Source organism: Monodon monoceros, unplaced genomic scaffold, assembly GCF_005190385.1.
Source record: "Monodon monoceros isolate NGI ecotype Baffin Bay Population unplaced genomic scaffold, NGI_Narwhal_1 Super_Scaffold_20, whole genome shotgun sequence".
Taxonomy (NCBI): domain Eukaryota; kingdom Metazoa; phylum Chordata; class Mammalia; order Artiodactyla; family Monodontidae; genus Monodon; species Monodon monoceros.
Window position 1 is genome coordinate 26,311,319 of NW_021703777.1, and position 22,518 is coordinate 26,333,836.

Genomic DNA, 22,518 nt, shown 5'->3' on the forward strand with positions numbered 1-22,518 from the left:
ATTACATTTTGCATAATGAGCATTTATTAATTTTGTAATGACGAGGTAATATAAAACATACCACTGCCTCCCATGCCTTATGCTTCTCAAATACCAGATTAGCAGTAGTTGCATTTTATGAAATCTTGGCTCTGGCTGTCAACAGAAGAGTTTGCCAGCAGACAGAGGTTTACAAGATTTTAGTCACTGAACAAGGAGAAAGGAGCAAATAAGCAAACCCATAAAGAACTTTAGCAACTTTCCTACAGTTGCTACAACTTTAGCAACTACAAGCATACACTAGTTTACAAGTGACAATATATGACTCTCCACAGAGATTATTCATAACACAGATAGTTCCTCTTACCTTCTTCCAATATCAATACAAGCAGCTCAGAGCAAACAGAAGGAGCTGACATGGAGGTGGTTAAAGAGAAGGATGACTTTTTAAAAAATACAGGTTACCGCAGACTCAGGATCAATGAGTATTCACCTTTCAGACAGTGCAATTTATACAAAAAAATACAAGGGCTCTAACCCCAAAAAGAGTTTTGAAAGCCTTAACACCTGCTCCCTGATGCCAGACACCCAAACTCAAAATGCAAAACACTATACATAAGAAGGAAATATAATCATCAGAGGAAAGCAACTGTTGGATCAATATTGAGTGGAGAAAAAAAAAAAACTTCTAATAATGGTTCAGTTTCAAAAGAATAACACTGGTTGTCAGTTCGCAAACTGGCCCCCACACAGAGAGGGCAAGGGGAGACCAAAGAAAGAGGCAGACCTCTCCAGATCAGTAGGTGACAGGTTTAATAATCAAGGGAACTTACATCCGAGGCTTGGCTTGGGTGGCCTCCAGATGAGCAGATCTCTGCACCCGTCTGCCAGACTCTTAGAAGTTTATATAGAAGGCTTAACTGGGTTCAATCACATATTTAGTCCAGACGGTCTTGACAACACCTAATTCTCTCAAGGCTGAGTCTTTGAAACAGCTGCGAATGTGGAAATGGTGGGTGGAACATACATTCCAAAGATGGGAGAGGGTGAGGAGCCTCTGATTGCCCAAGTCCAGCTTGAGGATCAACCGGCGGTCACATCCTCTCCATGACCTCCTCCAACAGTGGCTAAGTTAAAACTTAGTTACAACTTTGTATATCCTTATCTTGATTTTCTCAATCATAATAGACCTTGATGAAAATAAAACAATTTTAAGTAAAATTAATTGAAGATAATAAGTGCTGATTTATCATTTATTGAGCCCTTTCTGCCTTAGTCTGGGTTTCCCAGAAAGTAGAATAGAAGGCAAAAGGCTATGCCACTCTTTTATTAGAGAGTACAATCCTAGGAAAGCAGGAGTGAGGGAAAGGGGAAAAGTCAAAGAGGAGGGAAAGGAAATGCAAGTCATTTATACAGCTTCTTGGATCATTCTATCTTCTGTAACCATATTCCAACAGGCTGTATAAATTACTATCTCAGAACAATCGATCCAAGGGGAGAAAGGAGGAAAAGTTTACCCACTGGGTAACATCTCTTACTGAACAAAGATTTTCCCCATTGACATTGGCTCCCCTGTACCTCTGGTTTGCACATGCATGGGGACCAAGTGGGTCCTGCAGTCTCACACTTCAGTAGCAACAAGAGCATTATAGGATTAGAGATGCATAGGTGTAAAGCAAAGAACTGTAATACTTTTCCCTTGTGAAATCAGTGGTTGCAACAGTTCAGTGCAACAAGTGCCCAAAGACTCTAGAAAGAGGTGAAACCAAAAGATCTGAGATACATAAAAGGTGTCTGATACATCCCACCCCCTTGCATTGCTCAATACTCTCACATAATATACAACTCCTATATGATAATTTAGGCTTCCATTATTGATAAAACAAAATGTCCTCACTTGTTATCTGAGTGAAAGATACAAGCCTAATTAGTCACAGAGTCCTTTTCCAAATGGTGACCACTTTGGAACTGAATAAAAAAAAACACAACATAGAAAAAGTGTGGGATCCAGCGAAGCTAGCATTTAGAGGGAAATTTATAGCAGTAAAGGCCCATATTAGAAAAGAAGAAAGCTCTCAAATCACTACACTCAATTTCTACCTTAAGAAACTGGGGGCAGGGGGGACATTAAATCTAAAGTAAAGAGAGGAGTGGAAATCAACAGAACTGAAAAACAATAGAGAAAATTCTAAAAAACAAACACTGGGTCTGTGAGAAGATAAGTAAAATTGATGAACTGGCCATACTGATCAGGAAATAAATGAGAGAAGACACAAATTATTAATATCAGGAATGAGAGTGGTGACACAGCTATAAAAGTCACAAATATTAAAATGATTAAAGAGAATATTTTAAACAATATTTTGCCATTGAAGTTAAAACTTTGATGAAATGGACAATGTTCATTCAAGAAGTAACAGATAGTCTGAATATTTATTAAATTTGTAGTTACACTCTCACAATGAAAACTCCTGGCCAAGATGGGCTCACTGCTGAATTCTCCAAACATTTAAGGAAAAAGGAATACTAACTAAAAACTTTTCCAGAAAATAATGAATAAGGAAGATGTCAAACTCAGTCTGTGAAGCCAGCCTTAATCAGCTATCAAAACCAGACAAAGATATTATAATAAAAGGTAACTACAAACCAATATCCTTCATGGATGTAAATGTAAAAAAATTTTTAATTTTTGCAAATTAACTCCATCAGTACATAAAAGGGATAATATGTTATGATTAAGGGGTGTTTATCTCAGGAATACAAGGTTGGTTTAACAGCCAAAAACCAGTCAGTGTAATTCACCGCATTAGTAGACTAAAAAGAAAAATCATGTGATTCCCTCAATAGATACAGAAAAAGCATTTGACAAAATCCAACTCATTCTTGATCAAAAAAAAAAAATCCCTCAGGAATCTAAGACTAGAACTGAACATTCTCAACCTGTTAAAGGGCATCTACAAAAAATCTACAGCTACCATCATACTATTTTTCACCTAAGATAGGTAACAAGGTAAGACTGTCCACTCTCATTACTTCTATCCACATATTAGAGGTTCCAGTCAGCGCAATAAGGCAAGAAAAAGAAACAAAAATGTTAAATAATTTGGAAGGAAACCTAAACTTTTATTCACAAACATAAATGTGTATGTAGAAAATCCTATAGAAGCTACAAAATAACTGTTAAAATAAATAAATTTAGCAATGTTGCAGGGTATGAAGTCAATATACAAAAATCAGCAGTATTTATAAGTAATACCAACAAACAATCATAACTGATATTAAAATATATGTCTTTACAGTAATAGCAAAATATGAAATATGGAGGGATAAATCTGAAAATAGATGTGTGTGACTTGTACACTGAAAAGTACAATAAAGTACTGAGGGAAATTTTTTTAAATAAATGGAGAAATATACCATATTTAAGGATTAGAAGACTCTATTCTGACGTCAGTTCTCACCAAATTGACCTATAGCTTCAATGTAATCCCAATCAAAATCCAAGTGGCCTTTTCTGTAGAAATCGACAAGCTTATTATTATTTATATGGGAAATCAAAGTACCTAAAATAGTAAAAAAACTTTGAAAAAATACAAATTTGGAGTATTTCCACACCGCTATTTATTTCAAGACAGATAATGTAGCAATAATCAAGACATTATAAAGAAAGATATATAAATCAATGGAATAAGATTCAGAAATATCCCCACACATACATGGTCAATTCATTTTGAACAAAAACAATTCACTGAGGAAAGAAACATTATTTCAACGAATAGTGCTAGAATTATGGGAGAGCCTTATGTAAAAAAAAATAACCTTGACTTTTCACACTATTTACAAAATTTGAATTAAAATAGATCAAAGAATAAAAGTAAAAGCTAAAACTATACAACTTCTCCAAAATAATATAAGGAAAGATCTTAGTGATCTTGAGTTTGGCAAAGATTTCTTAAGTATGACACAAAGAGCACAAACAATAAAAGAAAAACATATCAGTAAATTTGCCTCCATCAAAACGTAAATCTATCCCTACTTTACCTCCCCACCACAAGGAAAATAAGCATTGTGTGTTGGGATTTTGGATACAAGTATTTCTAACGATGAACATGGTAGTTGTATTATTCTTCAGGTACCTGTGCATGGAGAAGAGAGGAACACAAGCCTATTCTCATTCTAACCCCTCTGGTCTTCTCAGCACATGCCATGCTATAATCCAGGTTAAAATGATCAGGTTTCTGTCTACTCACAGCAAGCAGTTTAAAGTCACACATTAAGAAGATTTTCCTCCTGTCAACAAAGCATTTATTTTTTGTGCCAGGATTTATTTTGATATTCCCAAAGTTCCCAATTCTGCATGTTTTCCAACTATTGCCTCCCTTCCTGAAATAGTGCTAATTTGACACAGGAGTCTGTTCCTATCAGTCATCGAATGACAAGCTTTTCATGATGTATTGTACATCATTTGTACAATATTTGTAGAACTGTCACACTAGGACAGCAAGGAGGGTCACGTAAGTGCCATGTCAGCAGTGCCCCTCTCACTCCTTGACCATTTCAACTAACATTATACATGCTTTTCAGCTCTTATTACCTTCTTTAAGCAAAGACATCACATACCAATATGCATTTTTTTCTATTTTTAAATCTCATTTAAAGTAAATTATTATTTTTTGACTGCCTGAAACAACATCCACTATAAAATGTAATTCCATGTACACACCAAACAACGACAACAAAAATCTAGTAATTAGTTCCCTGGCTTTCACTCATTTCCATTCTGTGTACATGTGGATATATAAGAACACTTTCTTGAATTTCTCTTGCCATACGTATTGAATATTAATCCAGAATGTCTTCGATGTTCTTTATAGTTAGTTAATATTTGTTATATATTAAAGAGAAAACCGTTGTGGAGAGTTTTAGGATAACTCAGTTGCACAGCTTAGATCTCTGAGGACTACAAAATCAAAGAGAAAGAGGCAACCAAGCCTAAAGCAGAAGACCTGATTTGCAGTCTTACTCAACCAGTAGAAATATTTGCTTTTGCAGAAAAATCTATGTGCATGGCTTAGATATCTGTGGTTTGACCGTACTTCATCCATAGATTCACCAGGCTGATTTTTTATCTTCATGTTTTCCGAGTCTTTTTTTAATCTGCTAAATGAATTTTTCTTTTATCATTCAAGGAAGGTGAGAACAAGCTCCTTGTGTAAATACTTCTGTTCTTTGGAATAGATTAAATTAAATGTGCATTAAAATTTGAGGATATGCACTTAGTGTACCACTTAGAACAGTGTACTTTTTTTTTTTAATTGCATTTTATTTATTTATTTATTTATTTTTGTGGTACGCGGGCCTCTCACTGCTGTGGCCTCTCCCATTGGAGCACAGGCTCCGGACGCGCAGGCTTAGCGGCCATGGCTCACGGGCACAGCCGCTCCGCGACATATGGGATCTTCCCGGACCGGGGCACGAACCCATGTCCCCTGCATCGGCAGGCGGACTCTCAACCACTGCGTCACCAGGGAAGCCCTAGAACAGTGTACTTTTTACACACAGCTCTATAGTTGTGATTACATTTTGATAGGGTAGATAGGAAAAACACAAAAAGAGATAGAAAAACTGTGTTCCTCCAGAGCATAAAACAGTTCTCCATCATGTTTAGTATTCTACCCAGAATGATTATAGAATATGAGAAACCCATAGAATTAGATTTAATCATTAAAAACAAAACATTTTATACTTCCTAGGTCATTTTTACATATGACAATGCTCCAAACCAAGAAATTTCACACAGTTGACATCAAAATATATGGAGAGCAAATGCTTCACAGTCCTATCTTTGTTTTTCAAAATCATTCATAATTGCTTGCCCACTTGCTTTTAGATGATTCATAAATGTGGATTGCCAAATAGGCCAAAGGCACAGGAGGAGGCTCCAAAGTAATTAAACCCATGGTGAAGACTGAAATAAGGTTTTTTTCATCTTTTATTTCTTCCAGAAAGAAAAGTCAAATGTTTATGTTCTCTCAAAGGGGAATACATACTTTCAAGCCTTTTCAAGTTGTGGATTTTCAGTCGTTATAAATAACTTTGAAATGAAAGGGAGAATGTTTTCCTCACATACATCTCTGTATTGTCCGCATGAGCTGAGACAAAACCATAGACATTCGTGATGAATTCCAACCCTCAGAGGTGTGGAAACTTCCTTCCAACCATCTACAAATGAGAGTCAATCGTGCAGCTCAAGTGACTTCTCGGTTAATCACCATCTTTCAAGGACACGATGGGCCTAACCATAGCCAGCCTTCTCGCTATTCTATGCAGGAAGAAATGGCTCCTGCTAACAGCTCTCCCTTCTTGGAGCACTAGACAGCAAGGAGCCCACAATGAGTGATTCGTAGAGGACAGCTTTCTATGACCATGAAGCTATGAAAACACTTCTGAAGATATTCAGTCCAGGCTAGAAAATAAATTTTTACTATTAGCATAAAGATTCATATTGCACACAGATCTCTAACTGTTCATCAGGACAATCTACTCTGAAAGAAGTTCTAAGTTCTAAAGAGCATCCTGCAATGGTTTGAATGAATCATGATGAAAAACATATGTCTCCTTTACAAAACGAACTACTGAAAAACATCAAATTCATGAATATGAGATAGGAATGTTTAGGGGAGCAAACAGAAAAGGGCTAAGACCTGGTGCAACTCCTTAAGACTTCTGATTTTCATTTTACAGGGTCCCATCAGTGTTTCCCATGAAACTGAGATGTTTAGCTGTGAATGTGTTTAACCATCTTTTATTGCCAAGTTTGGTTCCTAAATTTGAAGGCCTATCTAACAAGTTACCAGATAATGCCCACAATACTGGTGAGATGATCACACTCTGTACTACCCTAGAGGAACTTCCTGCATGACAGTGTATTTTGTCAACAATTGCCCTGACCCCCTAGACATCTTTATAGAAGAGGTACCTGAGCAGTAGACAGCAGATGTGGGCTAGTGTAGATTGGAAGGCAGAGCATATAGTGCAAAAGAAGGGTTGGTGGGTAGAAACCAAGTAGGAAGAGAAGAGAAAACATCTTAGGCACATAGAACAAAGTGGGGAAGTAGAAAGAACACTTATTTTTTTAGTCACTTGGAAATAGCTTCATGTTCAAATCTCATCTCTTGTGCTATGCATTGTGCTATTTGGTGCAAGGTATATATTATGAACTCTTTTCTCATCTACAAATGGGGATAAGGATGCTTTTCTCATGGGATTGTTGAGTTCATTCAATGTGGAAAATATATTGCACAGAGTAAGAAGCAATAAAATAATACAAAAGTTTCTTGTATACAGGTGTGTGAATTTTAGAGCATAGAAGGAAAAGCTTGGATCATTTTCTCAAATTTCTGTCGTCTTTTTTCTGGTAAGTAGCACGATCTTCTTGACCAAGGAGAAGGAAGTCAGCGTGTCCTGACAGACTTCCAGTGACATGCAGTTCTCAAGTACAGTAAGCTGTATTTCTCTTTCTGGATTTTATTTCCATTCCTACATGTACATGATTATGGAATCATTTCAATTATTCTAAGAGGCAGCAGCATTTCATTTCACATGAATGATGATCAATTACAGTTTAAACCAGTTTCAATTTTTTTTTTTAAAAAAAGACCCCAGAAGATAAATTAAAGGGTTACATTTTTATTTTGAGAGAGTAGAATCAAAGAAGTGCCGAGTTGCTTTTGACGCTTTTTGTATTGTTCTTTCCACTAGGCAAACCTTCATCTGTGTGTTTTGGTTTTCGTACACATTTTTTTCTCCTAGACCTAAAACTCTCGAGATGAATTATCACTTTCTGTTTTGCTATTTATAGCTGTAATAATTTTACTCTCATGGAATCCTACTTGACTCTTAAATGTATTAATATTATACCACACTTAAAATAAACCTAATAAAATTTAAATATAAGTAGATGCTATGTTTATTGAGATTGTCACAGTAGACAACAGCAATTGATTGAAAGTCTCCTTTGTGCCAGACATTACACATGTGCTTTCTATTCATTCTTTCATTTCCTAGTAAGAGATCTGGGGACGTCCTTCCACAGTCATCAAGGTTCAAAGGGGCCAAACTGAAAGTCACCTCTTCATCAAAGTTGACTTGCACTAATTCTTTCTCATGACAGATCACGTTCACAGGCCATAAATCACATTAGTTAAATCTACGGTTGTTATCAGCAACTGAGTCCACACCCAGAAGGTAATCATTGATAAACATGGGCTGCCAGGATCCCAGTGGCCCCTATCATTCCACCCCACATCTACTCATGACTGCCTCACCAGCCAGGAGGCACAGAGGCAGCTTTACAGGGAAGTGATGACAACAGTGTCCTATATACAGCCTTCCCTGAAGGAATGTGCAAAAGTGAAAGAGCAGGACCTTTCACCTTTTTAATCTCTACTGGCTTCTTGGCTTCACCCTACAAATATGCTCTTTCACTGTTTTCCTTCTTTCACTGTTTATAAAGGTACTCCTGCACTTTATTGGCCTCCAATTATGAATGAGGTGTTTGCCACATATTTAACTCACAAAAACTTGTAACGATGATTAAAAAAACACAGTTCTGGCAATTTCACTACTAGGGTTTAAACTCCACATCTGTCTGATGCCAGGGCCTGTGTATTGTTTCCCACACCATCGTGTAACCTCCTAGAGATATCCAAACCAGCTCAATCCCTTTCTCAGCAGACCAAAATACAGGCTAGACTTCCCTTGTAAATTGGTATTTGTAATTTTCATATAATGTTGGGTTAGGAAATGCAATTATCTTTTGCATGTGGCTTTCATGTGGCTAGAAGTGTCTTCATATAAGGATATAAGGTGTCAGGGCCATCTTGTGGAATTTACTTTAAGGGACAAGGGCATGGTCATTTAATTCTGATTCTCTAGTCTCCTTGATGGGTATCTATAAGAAGAAGAAAACTTTAAACAGAGGATAGCTCCACGAACAAGTCTGGGAGATGAGAAAAAAAGAGTGGAGGAGGAAGAGGAGCAGAGGAAGATGAGGAGAAGTTGGGAGTCAGGAGGGGCCTCTATTTCCAAGCCTAGTAAATAAGCATTTTTAATTAGTGGATAATTAGGTCCACTTGGTTAACCCCAACCAAGAATATTCCACCTAACCTTAAAGATCCAGATCCCTTGCCTCTGACAGGCTAGGTACTCTCTACCTCAGGACATTTGCACATACTTTTCTCTGCCTGGACTTCTCTTTCCATATATCCACATAACTCTCTCCTCTCTCAGGACCTTACTCAAATCTTACGTTCTCAGTGAGAAATTTCTTGATTTCTATTTTTTTAATTACAGCAACACCTACCTCCCTGCCTCCTTCCTCTTCTCCTTTGTTGCTTTATTTTCCTCTATTGCACTTATCACTATCTTACATACTATATAGTTCACTTTTTTATTTTACTTTTTGTCACCTCTTCCCACTAGAATTCAGTCTCCACGAGGATAAGGATTTCTGTTCACTGCTATATCCCCAATACCCAAACAAGAGCTGGCATACAGTAGGGGATCTAAAATGTTTGTTGAATGAATGGATGCATTAGAAGATAAGTCTACCTCTATCCAAGTCCCTTCACTGTACAACTACTCGGTAATGTGATACATTCTGGGCAAAGTTGGGTTTTTCTTGTAGTGGCTAAGCCCCATCTCAGTCCAGTGGGACCTCTTTTCCTTGGTCCTGGGCCCGTGGGTAATCAGGAAGATGTTTATTCCAGAGTTACACATTACCCCTGGGTCGGAAGCTGGTTCTTACCGGGACATCTCTGCCCAGGCACTGAGAGTAATGCTCAGGACAAGAATAATGTTCACGATTCTCATACTATGAATGGTAGAGATGAGAACAGCTGCTTAAGTCACCAGTGCTTAAAGTCGACGTCTCAGAATCCAGGATAAAGGGCTGAAATAGCTATTCTCAATCTGCCTTATCATTTTCAGATTACAAAATTTTAGTCCCACAGGCCATAAATTATAAGGTTGACTGCTTCAGAAGGGCCCAGGATATCATTACATTGCCATTTTAATTAGTGAACACCCTAACTCTTTTAAAAGCCAATTTCCATTACTGTATATTTGGTGCTATTTAGTGAACATACTCATTTTGCCCTAAAAACCTAAGGACTCTAACAATACGGTTTTGTTTTTCTTTTCTTTTCTTTTTCTTTTTTTCTTTTTTTGATACTTGCTTAGTATACTTGGCTTGAAACTCAATGAAATGAAACAAAGATTTACAAAATGTCATTCCCCGTTGGCCTTTCCCAAGAATAATTTATACTGGAGTTGGCTGCAGGGGTTAAACAGAGTATGCTCACAGCTCAGATTACATAAGAAGGGAAATGCATGGTGTGTCTCCAAGGAATGGCAAACCCAAGAAGCTGAAAGGAGACTTGAGAAAAATTCAACAAGTACAAATTTTAGTTGTATTTTATTACAAAGCAAACAGGAAATCCAACATTAAATGTAACAGCATCACATGAGACTCATCAGAAATGATTTCATTTAATGAATGCTTGGTAAATCTATAGAGATCTCAGTAGACGGTTGAAAACCTAAAAGATTATTATGGTAAAAGCTTATTTTTAAAGTTTAATAAAATTGAGTAAAACAATGGGCTGAACCCCAAGGGGCAAATCCACCCATGCCAACAGACACAGTCTCTGGAAACCTTCCCAGGCCCATCTCCACAAGTCAGCGGCAGCCCCTTGCCTCTTGTCTGGTGAATTAAGGCAGCTTCACAGTGGGTCACAAAAAGCTAACCCAAAACTGGGGTGCTAATTTAAAATTTTACCACACATCTGAAAGCAAGCTCTAGTTCCTTATATGGCATCTTGGAAGAGACCGAATAATGTATATTGATGAGGTTTTTACTCTGGGTTAGAACCATATGAATTTAAAATGGGATCACTCTAAATGGATTACCAGTCAACACCACTGTTTCCCAATGTGTGGTCCTAAGGCTACTCAGTCAGCCTCCCCAAGGTGAAGAGGATATAGCGGGCTGTTGTTAAAAATGAAAATCCGCAGGCCTTAACCTAGGCCCACTGAATACAGAATCTCTGAGCGTGCGGCCCTAGAACCACCAGGTTCCCTGTAATCCTGACATTTGCCAAAGTGTAGGGCCAAAGCTAGAGTGAGTCCCAATTTTAACTGCATATAGAAACACCTGGGGAGCTTTCAGAGTAAAGCCTGGTCCCACACCCAGAAATTCTGTTGAATTGTTTGGGGTGCAGCCTGGACATTGGGATTTTTAAGAATCATCTTTGGATGATTCTAACAGACAGACAAGGTTAAGATTTACTGTAGTACCACAGATGTAGAAAACAAACTTTTGGTTATCAGGGGATGGGGGAAGGGGAGGGATAAATTGGGAGACTGGGATTGACATATACACACTACTATGTATAAAACAGATAACTAATAAGAACCTACTGTATAGCACAGGGAACCCTACTAAATACTCTGTAGTGGCCTATATGGGAAAAGAATCTAAAAAAACCCTGAAACTAACACAACGTTGTTACTACAAATCAGCTCTCAGACAAATTCCATAATTTGAAGAAATGAAGGCTTTGTTCAAAAAGTGAAGAGGAAAACTCGAAGATCCGTAGGGAGAATAAGGCACAAGATAACATGTGTTAGAGGTCGTTTACCTACTCTGTGGGAGTTCCAGGTCTTGAGCGCTCACATGCCTAGGTGTTTAATGACCTCCATGATACTTAGTTGTTCCTATTGCTGAAATGGACCTTTGTCTTATTAAATACTTAGAGGATAGATTTCTTTTTAATGCTACTTCACAAGTGGATTTTCCTGTAGGTCACTTCTTTGAATTTTTAAATGGCACAAGAGGACTACACTTGCAATACTTTAAAAAAACAAAAATGCTGGTGCACAGTGGACCAATGGCCCTCTTCAATCATCTTGAGGCAAGGAGAAACTCCCCATGGCAACTCTATCAAATCAAAGTACTATGGGTAAGGAGGAGATGAGTGGGAGAAATAAAAGCATTTGCTGAATTCTAGAGTCACTTCCTGACATCTTTTCATCAGCTAAGATATTTTTAGCCCAAGAAGGAAAGCCAGGAATTCTGATTTTTTTTGTCCCTTTTCAACATCTGACTCACAGTGGCCTGAGCAAGTTGCTGCCTGCCTGGGCTTGTTCCTTCCTCTCAAAAATGGAGACAATGATACAAGGTTTCAGCCACTTAATCCCAGGAATGGTGCTAGGATTAATGAGAGTGTTTTGGAAAGAAAAGGAAAAACAAGCCTTTGATCAAAGATGTGGGGTAAGTATCATATTTTATTATAAACACTAATAATGGGCCTTATGTTCCTGATTCCTGGGGAGCAAACCATTTCCCTCTTGGCCTGCATTAACACTTGGACCAAAGGGTGTTAATTAGAGCACAAATGTATGTACTGAATGGCACCCTAGGGGCCTAAAGGAGTTAATCCATCTCCAAAAGGTGACTAATTTACCTTCTACCCCGCACCCTTCCCACACTAGGCTCCTGTCTATTATTATTAGTGGAGAATAACTGCACCCTCCTTACAGGTCTATTGGGTCCCATGTGCTTCCTCCAATTTACTTAATAGAACATCTGAAAGTCCTATTGGAATAATTACCTTCTATTTGCATATTTGCTCTTAACTCATTGGTGGGAACAGCCCCAAACTAGTAATGATTACCTGTGACAGTTTATAAGTTGTGCTATTTCCTGTCTCATCATCAAGATAAAGTTTTTCACACCGCACAGAATAAGTCTGTTCTCTTTAGGTGCCCTACTTTTTAAAATCTTCCTAGTCCTCCTTAGCCCTTCTCCAATGCCTTTTGCGTTTTGGTTGACATCTCATGCTTCCTTCTCCCTTCACTGAACCAAACCTCTCACAACTTAGCACAGAAGCCACCAAGATGCTAGCCAAGTCACCTGGATTCTGGCCTCTACCTACCAATCTTCTTTTAAGCAGAACAAAAAGCAAATAGGCACTTAGTACATGGTGGTGATGATCATAAAAGTCATGATTTTAACGTAACAGTGTCATTTAACTTGGAACAATCCTCCCTTTGATAGCCATCCTGTTCCCTCATTTTTCATCATAATTATCAGCATCAGTGTTAAGTAGAAGGCAGAGAATCCTGAGGAACTCTTGCACAGTTAGTAAACCGTCTGACCTTTACCAAACAAATATGTCTCAGAGATCATCTTATTTATTTTAACATATTGTGACTGATATATGCGCTTAAGCGCATGACCAACATATACATCACGTTGAAAACCCTAATAATGAACATAAGTGTGGTGCTTATGTTAGGGGAAACACTGACCGAAGCCACCTGCCCTGGCCAGGCACCACAGTAACCACTTGCATGAATCATCTTACAACAGGAGGTCCTGGTAGGGAACGCGGAACTAACAGGCTACCACAAACCGGAAGAATTCGGGAAAGGTCAAAAGGAGAGAGGAGACGCCAGTCCAGATGTGCTACCAACCTCCCAGAATCCTTCTCGGTGGAATCCATCTTGGCTGAGTGATGCACGCACCACCAGGAAGGACCCCGAGTCAGAATGACTGGCCAGAGACAACCCGGAAACTAACCCCATTCCCCCATAAAACCCGAGACTGTGAGCCACATGGCAGAGCAATTCCCCCAGGTTCCCTTACCCTGCTGCTCTCTGCCCAAGCACCCCTTTCCAGTAAAGTCTCTTGCTCTGTCAGCACGTGTGTCTCCTTGGACAATTCATTTCCGAGTGTTAGACAAGAGCCCACTCTCAGACCCTGGAAGGGGTCCCCCTTCCTGCAACACTTACAGAGCATCTGAAATGGTGATTTATGAAGCCCACACAGCTGGGTGGGATCACCTTAGCAATCATCTAATCCAAACTTTTACCTTAAGATAGAGTAACCAAAGCCCAGAAAGATGAAGTGGCTTCCTCAAAGATCACGTCTCCCCATTCATGGCTCTCTCCACTAATAAAGGCAAGGTGTGGAAAAGGAAAGTACTTGATTTAAAGACAACTGCAGTCAGCTAGGAAGATTTCTAGAGATTTGATAGGGAAATCACCTTGGGTTAACACCAACTTTTTCCAAATCAAATTGAAATATTACTCCAAACCACAGTATCAGCCCTAGTCTCACATGGAGTTGAATTTTATTTTTCTTTAACACAAACTAATCTCATAGACAGATAATTAACGACTTAGGTAAATAAGACAGAAGAGAGAAAAGCTGGCGCGAATGGATTTAAAATGTGTATACAGGCACATGTTTATGTTAGCCTGACTGACTCTACACCTACCCTGCATTCCTGACTCCAGCAGATAAAGAAAACCTCTCATAGATCAATCCGATAACAAGGAATTCCCAAACTCTCCCTAAAGTATTAATCTTGAGTTCCTGAGAGGCAGAGCTTGTCACGGAGGCTTGCAGGGGTCTTAATGACCTGGCAAGAAAGGAGCTGTTATAGGATGACGACTAGACAGGGAAATAACTAGACAGATGATAACTTTTGAGAGCAGGAAGTGCAGTGGAGACTCGCCTCCACCACCTCATGTATAACAAGGTTACACTGAGATTCCTCCAACTCTTGATCACTTTTCTGCTCATCCACCACTTGCTTCCTGAAGTAAATGTAAAAAGGAAGAAATGTGAGTAGTTCTTTAAAAAAAAACACTCTTTAGGCAAGTTTCCAAAAGTAATTCTACCTTTGCTAAAAGCAAAGAATTATATGTTCTTTTGACTGAATCAAAAGGCTTCAGAAAATACTTAGGAGAGTTGATAAAGAACCTTTTTAATATACATGACTAAACAAACTTTTGAGCTGCAATTTTTTATTCTTTATTTGTTCTCTTTCTCATAACTATCTTTAACCTCCAAAGACTGCCTTTTTGTGTTTATAGCTTGTCAGTAAATTTTTTTTGCAGGGAATGATCTTTCAGGAACTCTGAAATAAGCATTGAGGTACTGCCATCAACTGTGACTCCAACCCTAATGAAGAATTTAAACCAAGACGTGAACATATAAGCCTAGCGAATTGTAGTTAAGAGAATTTAAAATAAACTATTTCAAGAGTTTTTTTCTTCATTATATCTGAAACCGAACAGGACCCTGTAGGGCTCCTGGACACAGAAGCCTTTTTGTCTCCCGTTTCTTGTAGGCAAGACTCCAGCATCCATGACCTTCCTGGAGCGCCAAAGGGCAGATTCCACACTTGCTAACAAGGAAGGAGCAGCCAAGAATCCGCCTGAGGCCAGATTAAAGGGACCAGAGAGGCTCATCAAGATTAGGAGACAGACAACCTGAGACCTTGCACACACCTTAATCTTGTCAGTAACTCCACCCTTGAACTATTGCTATAAAACTCCTCATCAAATCCTCCCGGGTGGGGACACATAGTTTTTGAGAGCAGGAGCCTGCTGTGGCCCCCTTCACCTGGCAAAGCACTAAAGCTATTCTTTTCTACTTCACCCAAAACTCGGTCTCCGAGATTCAATTTGCCACTGGTGTACAGAGAAGCTGAGCTTTCAGCATCATATCCACAAAATTTCTGTGGCGCTTCTTTACCATCTGATATTAAGTCCACATTACTTTCTATTACATTAAATAGATTGCCAGCCTTACCCCTTAGTGTATTACAGGTAAATTAAGATAAGTAAAGCATGTCTTCAAATAAAAAAAAAAATCCTTCATGATTCAAAATGAAGCACCAAATTGGGCTACATACTTTAGAGCAATAGCTTAAAATATGGTCTGCAGCCTAAATGCTAAGACAATTTAAATTTTACCCCATGAATTTACCCCATGAAATAATATGATGTTGGGCAGTAGTTGGTTACCTGGTGCTCACTTCCCAAATATTCCAATTAATTGACAAAGCTTTTCTATTTGAAGCTCCAGGAGATTTTATTGATGCTTTTTCATAGAAATTCTTCCTAGGAGGACTAATTATCGTGGTGAAACCTGTACGTTTTGAAATAAGGTTGTGGCATATGATCAAATTCACAATCAGGTGCATTTCTATACACTAACAATAAACTGTCTGAAAAAGAGTTAAACAATCCCATTTACAATAGCATCAAAAGAACAAAATACTTAAAAATAAATTTAACCAAGGAAACGAAAGACCCATACAGTGAAAACTATCAGACACTGATGAAAGAAATTGAAGAAGACACAAATAAATAAATGGAAAGATACCCTGTGTTCATGGATCAGAGGAGTTAATATTGTTAAAATGTGCTACTACCCCAAGCCATCTACAGATTCAGTGCAATCCCTATCAAAATTCCAGTGGTATTTTTCAAAGAAATAGAAAAAAAAAAATCTATAAATTTGCATAGACTCTCAGGAGACCACAAATGGACAAAGTAATCTTGAAAAAGAACAAAGCTGGAGGCATCATGCTTGCTAATTTCAAACTATATTACAAAGCTATATTAATCAAAACAGTATGGTACAGGCATTAAAATAGACCAATGAAACAGAATTGAGAGCCCAGAAATAAGCCCACACATATATGGTCAGCTAAGATTTGACAAGGTAGCTAAGAATACTCAGTAAGGAAAGAACAGTCTCTTCAATAAATGGTGTTGGGAAAAATGGACATCCATGTGCAAAAGGATTAAATTGGACCCCTATCTTAAACCAATCACAAAAATGGATTAAGACCTTAAATATAAGACCTGAAACTATAAAATTCCTAGAAGAAAGCATAGCGGGGAAGCTCCTTGACATCAGTCTTGGCATTTACTTTTTTGGATATGACACCAAAAGCATAGCAGCAAAAGCAAAAATCAACAAGTGGGACTAAGCCAAACTAAAAAGCTTCTGCACAGCAAAAGGAACCACCAACAAAATGAAAAGGCCACCTACAGAATGACAGAAAAGATTGCAAATCATACATCTGACAAGGAGTTAATATCTATAACATATAAGGAACTCAACTCAATAGCAAAAACAAATAAACAAAAAACAAAATCAATCTCATTTTAAAAAATGGGTAGAGAGGGCTTCCCTGGTGGCGCAGTGGTTGAGAGTCCGCCTGCCGATGCAGGGAACGCGGGTTCGTGCCCCGGTCCGGGAAGATCCCACATGCCGCAGAGCGGCTGGGCCCGTGAGCCATGGCCGCTGAGCCTGCGCGTCCGGAGCCTGTGCTCCGCAACGGGAGAGGCCACAACAGTGAGAGGCCCGCGTACCGCAAAAAAAAAAAAAAAAAAAAACCGAAAAAACAAACAAACAAACAAACAAACAAAATGGGTAGAGGACCTAAATAGAATTTTTCCAAAGTACATGAGAAGATGCTCAACATCCCTAATCATCAGGGAAATGCAAATCAAAACCGCAGTGAGGTATCACCTCACATCTGTTAGAATGGTATTATCAAAAGAGAGAGAGACAGAGAGACATGCTGGCAAGGATGTGGAGAAAAGGGAACCCTCTGGCACTGTTGGTAGAAATGTAATATGGTGCCATCATTATGGAAAACAGTAAGGAGGTTCCTCAAAAAATTAAAAATAAAACTACCGTATGATCCAGTAATCCTGCTTCTGAGTACATAACCATAGGAAATGAAATCAGGACCTCAAAGGGATATCTGTACCCCCATGTTCATTATTATGAACATGTAGCATTAATCACAATAGCCACGATATGGAAATAACCTAAATGTCCATCAACAGAGGAATGGGTAAAGAAAATGGATAAAGAAGATGCCAGATGCAAAGGGGTGGGGAATAAGGGGAGACATTGGCCAAAGGATACAAACTTTCCAGGATGAATAAGTTCCAGGAATCTAATATATAGTATGGCGACTAGAGTCAACAATACTATATTGCATACTTGAAAGTTGCTATGAGAATAAAGCTTTAATATTCTACCATAACAACATGGTATGTGAGGTGAAGGATGTGTTAACTTTCCTTATTGTGGTACACATTTAACAATATTTTTGTGTATCAAATCATCACATTGTACACCTTAAACTTACCCAATGTTATATGTCAATTATATCTCAATAAAGCTGGAAAAACAAAGTTTAAAAATTCACGAGCTGATCTTGACGGGACCAAAATTGTATGAAACTTTAAAAAAAATGAAAACAGTAATTGTCACTTGGCTCTTATCTGGCTCTCATATAGCTAAGAAATAGTCATGTAATCAAAAACCTGAAATAAACTGGAAACAGCTCCAAAAAGCCAAACTACATAGATGTAACTTCTTGCACTGATATGTAAGCACTTCATTTGTAAAAATGCACATAAAAGTAACTCCGAGGGCTTCCTTGGTGGCGCAGTGGTTGAGAGTCCGCCTGCCGATGCAGGGGACATGGGTTCGTGCCCCGGTCCGGGAAGATCCCACATGCTGCGGAGCGGCTAGGCCCATGAGCCATGGCCGCTGAGCCTGCACGTCCGAAGCCTGTGCTCCGCAACGGGAGAGGTCACAACAGTGAGAGGCCCGTGTACCGCTAAAAAAAAAAAAAAAAAAAAAAAAAAATTAACTCCGAGCCAACTTTTCTTACTTTGGGCATAATTTTATTTGGCTCAGTAATCTGTTTCTTTGAGACATAATGTAATAAAAGCAGAAAACTAGAAAGGGACAGTAGAGTTTCGGAGAGTCATTGAAAGCAATAAAATATATTAGCTGACACAGCTTAACAGGGAGGAATAGATTTTTAAATAGAACTATAAGAAAAAATCTTAGAGCCCAAAATGCAGCATGGAATAATTTAGCGAAAGGACAGAGATCCTCAGAAGTCCCAGAGAACATTTTTATATTAGACCATAATAACAATTATATATACTAATGGCCCTGGGTCATCAAAAAATGGTTCATTTATTATTATAAATCCTATTTTCTAAGGTGTAGAAGTGCAAAATATATTCTTATCAAAAGAAATAAAAATATTAAGGTTTCAGGACTTTTCATGATTCCCTGAAAATACTAAACATTGTTGTAAAGTGGATCACTATGTCAACAAAACAAAAACTAAATGATCATGGCCCTTAGCTTGTATTAAACTGAAACACAGTCAAAAATCTAGCGAACTGAGAATTCCGAAAGACATGTAAAGATCTGAGAAGGAGCATTCCAGGCAGCAGGGAGCAAGACAGAAACAAACCCAAGCCAGTTGTCAGGGCTGCCATGATGTGACCAAAGGGACAGTGGTATGAGAAAGATTGGATAACTAATAAGGTGTCGCATCACATACAGAGTTTGGATTTCATTCTAATTGCAAAGAGAAAACATTGTAAAGTTTTAAGGCAAGCAAAACTGCGAACTGATGTCTTTTTTTGTTTTTTCAAGTTCTGTGACTGCTGCATGGAGAATGCATTGTAGCGGGGAGTGAAATAGAAAATGGGAAGTGAGTTAAGAGGCTACTGGATCGTTCCAAGTAGAAGATAATGGTGCCCAATAACGACAGCAAGCTATCCTCTAAATAAGCAAAGCATTAGTTTGAGTACTGACGTTAACACAATTGCACGCCCTTCACATGTTATCACTGGTCATCTAAAGTATATATTTCATTTCCCTTAAAACATATTTAATTCATCAAGAATTTCTAAAGGCTGAAGTCGCCATTCATGAAGATAACCTGCAGAGGTGTTTGAGATACTGCTCCAGGCAGAAACTTACCAATTTGGGGGCAGAAGGTATTTTCCAAAGGTGAATTATCTACCTAGTTTTCATCTTTCACTCCACTGACTCTTTCCAGAGTTTGATCTTAGAAATGTGACTGATCTAAAACTTAATACGGACACAAATTAAGAACTTAACAATTCTTGAGCCACTACTCTTTCAATCTAGGAACTATTTTTTGGCAGAGACCTGAGACCAGATTGTTTAGTACTAAAATAGGAGCTCTGAAATTCCTTCAAGTCCTTGACCTGTAGGTGTAAGACCAACAATAAGACACTTCTAGCTAAACACTGTATGAATTAAAAGATGATCTCTTTCACTGTCCTGGGTTTCAATCCCCACTTGAATCCCCAGGTTTAAGGCAATGCCACCTTTCTAGATGAGTGAATGGCTTGAAAAAGAGAAAACAACTTGGATATTCTCTCTATTAAGATCAAGAACCTTTCTATTCCTTACTCTCTTTGTAGATTCCCTTAGGAAGAACTCCAGTGAAAGCTGAACTGGAAGGAATGTGATCAGTTTGCCAAAAGAATATGACTGGCTTGCCAACTTGATGGGGATGGAGGTATTATGTTCCAGCTGTCATCGTAAGATTTTAGTTTCTAGAGTCCTTCCAAGTGCTCCCAAGCTCTTCAAGAAGGCCAAGGAAGATTTTGCAAGTATCAAAGTGTTCACCCATACATGGGCACTAAGGATGGCCAAATAGTAGATGAGTCTTTATTTATCCAAGTGTAATATGGTGGGGCACAGATGAACTGGCCACCATCTTGCTTCCAACACACAAGCAAGATCTGGAAGAATCAATAAACAAACGACTGCATTTCGTCAGTAGATGCGTCGTTACAGCTACTAATTTAAATTTAGAGCTATGTTCACATATCTATGAAAATAAAAGTTAACAAATCATCACAAATTCCTAAATTGCAAACTCCAAATTATCTAAGAGATGGTACCCTGTGCTGTGCACCCCGTGGGATGTTTGTAACAAAGGAAAACTGTATTCCTTTATTCAAAATTTTCCAAAGCACCTACCAAGAGAGATAAGACCCCCTGGCCACTGGTCCCAGTGTTCATTCCCCTCATACAGACCCTTGAAATTAACTTCCATGCCTCTCATAAACAGCAAAGTATGTCAGCCCTGGTCACCATTGCCTGGCTTCACATCCTGGCTCTATCTTACCAGCTGTTTATCCTTGGGCAAGTGACTCAGTTTACTCATCTGTAAAAGGGAGTCATAATAGTACCTACCTCAAAGGGTTGTCAGGAAGATTATATGAGTTTATATAGGTAACACATATGAAAAGAGTCTCTGGCATATAGTAAATCTAATAAATGTTAATTAATATCATCCCTACGTTCATCAGTCACCACCAAAATTGTAGCACCCACCAAATAAGACAAATGTGTTCCCTAATACCTTGAGAAAGTAGATGTCTGGGACCAACAGCATTGACATCATCCAGGAGCTTGTGAGAAATGCAGAATCTCTATCCTCACCCCAGATCTACCGGATAACAATTTGCATTTGAACAAGGCCATTTAGATACACATTATAATTTGAGAGGTGCCACCCTGGTACACTATCTGCCCGTAATAGCTATACTTCCTTCCCCAGAGCTGCCCTCCCACTACGCCCTCTAGAATTACTGTTCCAAAATCAACAAACCCTCCATAACCTTCTCTAGATGTTCCCCCATCCCCTTACCACACCTGAACCCCAGCTTTCCCTTAAACATACAATTTTCTCTGCAAACTTCTGCAATGAGGACTGCTTCTTCCACACTTCAAGGACATCAGGGTTAGGAAGTGAAGTTACCATCTTCCTTCTTCCCAGCTGCAGTCCTTCTCCTTTGCTAGCAAAACGCTCTGTTCTTTTGGGGCCATGCCATTTGATGCTACAACTTTCTCCTACTCCTTGTGCCTCTGGGCTTCAAATTTTTCATCCACTCCCTTTCACCCACCAGCCTTTGCCACCTTCTCTTCCCAAGGTGTTGCCATCTCTTTGGAGAATGACAACAACCACAGGGACAATCTAACAGTTGGCCTCTCAGCTTCTTAACCACTTGTTTCCAGTAACCTTCTCCAACATTTTTCACATCAGCACATGTTTCTGGGTTCCACCTGGAGGCTTGTCATCATCTGGAATTGCTCCAGTCCCAAAAGCTCTAATTGAAGCATCCCACTTTCCGATTATAACCTCTTTTTCATCTAAAAGAGGTTATGCTTGCTGCGACTATTCTTCCACAACTTCATTGATCTTTCTAACCTCTCTCCTTATCAAATTTAGATTCTGTGGTCTATCCTATTCCAATAATACTGCTGCCAATTGCCCAGTGATGCATTACCAATATCCAAATCTCCCTACAGCTATTCTCATCTTCCTTCCTGTGACAGTGAAGGAGTGGACCTTGGCACTCTATGAGGCCAATCCCTCCACTTTGCTCTAAATGCTATGCTCTTCACCTTCTCAGGAACCTCAAGAACGACTGATTAACTTTTTTCTCTCTTTAATATTCAATTCCCCCCATCAAATGGATCTTTGTCATTGGCTTTTAAGCACAGTCAAGTTTTTTCCATTAAAAAGCAGACAAAACTTTTCTTAACCTACACCTCTTTCTCATCTCCTTTCTAGATATCTTTTCTCCTTTACAAAAATATTCTCAAAAGATTTTTTACTCGTTGGTTCCATTTACTTGCCACTGACATATTCCTCAGCCCACTTCAGTCTGACCATGACCGCTAAGTGCTCTGATGTCCTACAGTTCTAACGAAGAATTTTCGACTTTGTCTTCCTTGCTCTATTATCTTCAAGACTGTTGGCCAGTCTCTTTAACTTAAAGCACCCTTTTCCCTTGGCT